The sequence below is a fragment of the Cloeon dipterum genome, chromosome 1, assembly GCF_949628265.1.
Source record: "Cloeon dipterum chromosome 1, ieCloDipt1.1, whole genome shotgun sequence".
Classification (NCBI taxonomy): domain Eukaryota; kingdom Metazoa; phylum Arthropoda; class Insecta; order Ephemeroptera; family Baetidae; genus Cloeon; species Cloeon dipterum.
The window spans coordinates 73,635-77,522 of record NC_088786.1 but is presented as its reverse complement, the minus strand read 5'-3'; positions in this window follow the sequence as shown (position 1 = coordinate 77,522).

Below are 3,888 nucleotides of genomic sequence, written 5' to 3'. Positions count from 1 at the left end.
CTATTAAATAAAATGTAAAAATAAACGTACAATGTAACATTTTAAAATGCTTTTAAATGAAATGTTATATTTAAATACTAAATGTAATGTGTTCATATGTACTTGCTTTTAAATAAAACGTTATATGTAAAATTACAATGTAACATTATAAAATGCTTTAAAATGAAATGTTATATGTAAATACTAAATGTAATGTTATAATATGTACATGCTTTAAAATAAAACGTATTATGTAAAATTACAATGTAACATTATAAAATGCTTTAAAACGAAATGTTATGTGTAAATACCTAATGTTAAATTATAAAATGAAATGTAATATGTTAATACTAAATGTGATATTAAAATATGAATCTGCTTTTTAAACAAAATGCCATGTGTGAATTCTAAATGTAACATTTTTATATGTGTTTGCTTTAAAATAAAATGTTATATGTAAATGTTCAATGTAACCTTTTAAAATGCTTTTAAATGAAGTGTTATGAGTAAATACTTTATGTTACCTAATAAAACAAAATGTTATATGTAAATACTAAATGTAATATTTTCAAATGTATTTACTTTTAAATAGAAAGTAATATTGAAATGTACAATATAAAATTATAAAATGCTTTTAAATGAAATGTTATGTGTAAATACCTCATGTAACATTATAAAATAAAATGTTATATGAGAATGCTAAATATGATTTTATTTATTGAATCTGCTTTTGAAACAAAATGTAAAAAGTAAATACAAAATGTAATATTTTAATATGTAATTGTTATTAACTAAAATGTAAAGTATAAATGTACAGTGTAATAATATAATATGCTTTTAAGTGAAATGTTATATGTAAATACTAAATGTAATATTCTAATATGTATTTGCTATTAAATAAAATGTTATAATAAATGTACAATTTAACATTTAAAAATGCTTTTAATTAAAACGTTATATGTAAATAATCAATGTAACCTTTTAAAATGCTTTTAAATGAAGTGTTATGAGTAAATACTTTATGTTACCTAATAAAATGAAATGTTATATGTAAATACTAAATGTAATATTTTCAAATGTATTTACTTTTAAATAGAAAGTAATATTGAAATGTACAATATAACATTATAAAATGCTTTTAAATGAAATGTTATATGTAAATACCTTATGTTACATTATAAAATAAAATGTTATTTTAGAATACTAAATATGATATTATTTATTGAATCTGCTTTTGAAACAAAATGTAAAAAGTAAATACAAAATGTGATATATGTATTTGTTTTTAAATAAAATGTAAACTATTAATGTACAGTGTAATATTATAATATACTTTTAAGTGAAATGTTATATGTTATAACTAAATGTTATGTTTTAATATGTACCTGCTTTTAAATAATATGTAATATGTAAATGTACAATGTTACATTAGAAAATACTTTTAAACAAAATGTTATGTGTAAATACTTAATATAATATTCTAATATGTATTTGCTATTAAATGAAATGTTTTAATAAATGTACAATGTAACATTTTAAAATGCTTTTAAATGAAATGTTATATATAAATGTTCAATGTAACCTTTTAAAATGCTTTTAAATGAAATGTTATGTGTAAATGCATAATGTTACCTAATAAAATGAAATGTTATATGTGAATATTAAATGTAATGTTATAATATGTACTTGCTTTTTAATAAAATGTAATATGTTAATGTATAATGTTACATTATAAAATGCTTTTAAATGTAATGTTATATGTAAATACCTAATGTTACATTATAAAATGAAATGTTATATGTGAATACTAAATGTAATATTCTACTATGTATTTGCTTTTAAATAAAATGTAAAGTATAAATGTACAGTGTAATATTATAATATGCTTTTAAGTGAAATGTTATATGTAAATACTAATACTATTTGAATATGTGTTTGCTTTTAAATAAAATGTTTTATGTAAATGTACAATGTTACCTTTAAAAATGCTTTTAAATGAAATGTTATGTGTAAATACTTAATGTTACCTAATAGAATGAAATGTTATATGTGAATATTAAATGTAATGTTATAATATGAACTTGTTTCATAATAAAATGTAATATGTAAATGTATAATGTAACATTATAAAATGCTTTTAAATGAAATGTTATGTTTAAATACCTTATGTTACATTATAAAATGAAATGTTTTATGTGAATACTAAATGTAATATTCTAATATGTATTTGCTTTTAAATAAAATGTAAAGTATGAATGTAAATTGTAATATTATAAAATGCTTTTAAATGAAATGTTATATGTTAATGTTCAATGTAACCTTTTAAAATACTTTTAAATGAAATGTTATGTGAAAATACCTTATGTTACATTATAAAATGAAATGTTATATGTGAATATTAAATGTTATGTTTTAATATGTACTTGCTTTTTAATAAAATGTAATATGTAAATGTATAATGTAACATTATAATTTGCTTTTAAATGAAATGTTATATGTAAATACCTTATGTTACATTATAAAATGAAATGTTTTATGTGAATACTAAATGTAATATTCTAATATGTATTTGCTTTTAAATAAAATGTAAAGTATGAATGTAAATTGTAATATTATAAAATGCTTTAAAACGAAATGTTATGTGTAAATACCTAATGTTAAATTATAAAATGAAATGTAATATGTTAATACTAAATGTGATATTAAAATATGAATCTGCTTTTTAAACAAAATGCCATGTGTGAATTCTAAATGTAACATTTTTATATGTGTTTGCTTTAAAATAAAATGTTATATGTAAATGTTCAATGTAACCTTTTAAAATGCTTTTAAATGAAGTGTTATGAGTAAATACTTTGTTACCTAATAAAACGAAATGTTATATGTAAATACTAAATGTAATATTTTCAAATGTATTTACTTTTAAATAGAAAGTAATATTGAAATGTACAATATAACATTAAAAAATGCTTTTAAATGAAATGTTATGTGTAAATACCTCATGTAACATTATAAAATAAAATGTTATATGAGAATCCTAAATATGATATTATTTATTGAATCTGCTTTTGAAACAAAATGTAAAAAGTAAATACAAAATGTAATATTTTAATATGTAATTGTTATTAACTAAAATGTAAAGTATAAATGTACAGTGTAATAATATAATATGCTTTTAAGTGAAATGTTATATGTAAATACTAAATGTAATATTCTAATATGTATTTGCTATTAAATAAAATGTTATAATAAATGTACAATTTAACATTTAAAAATGCTTTTAATTAAAACGTTATATGTAAATAATCAATGTAACCTTTTAAAATGCTTTTAAATGAAGTGTTATGTGTAAATACTTTAAATTACCTAATAAAATGAAATGTTATATGTAAAAAATAAATGTAATATTCTAATATGTATTTGCTTTTAAATAAAATGTAAAAATAAACGTACAATGTAACATTTTAAAATGCTTCTAAATGGAATGTTATATTTAAATACTTAATGTAATGTGTTCATATGTACTTGCTTTTAAATAAAACGTTATATGTAAAATTACAATGTAACATTATAAAATGCTTTAAAATGAAATGTTATATGTAAATACTAAATGTAATGTTATAATATGTACAAATACATATTACAAAATATTACAAAATAATATGTACAAATACTGAAATATTAAACAGGCGCCGATTGAGATAGAACGCTGAAGCGGACGCCTGTCGCTTTTCATCACTTTTCCGTGTGAAATTGGGCAAGGCTGTGCGAAAGACTTCTTGGAAGGACACAATAAGGTTCCCGGGACTAAGCGCGAGAACATTTAACCCGAAATTTGCCGAAAATTGGAAGTTTGAGGCGAAAAAAGGAGTCTTTTGAGTGCTGGTGGCTTGCTTATCTATTTTCAAC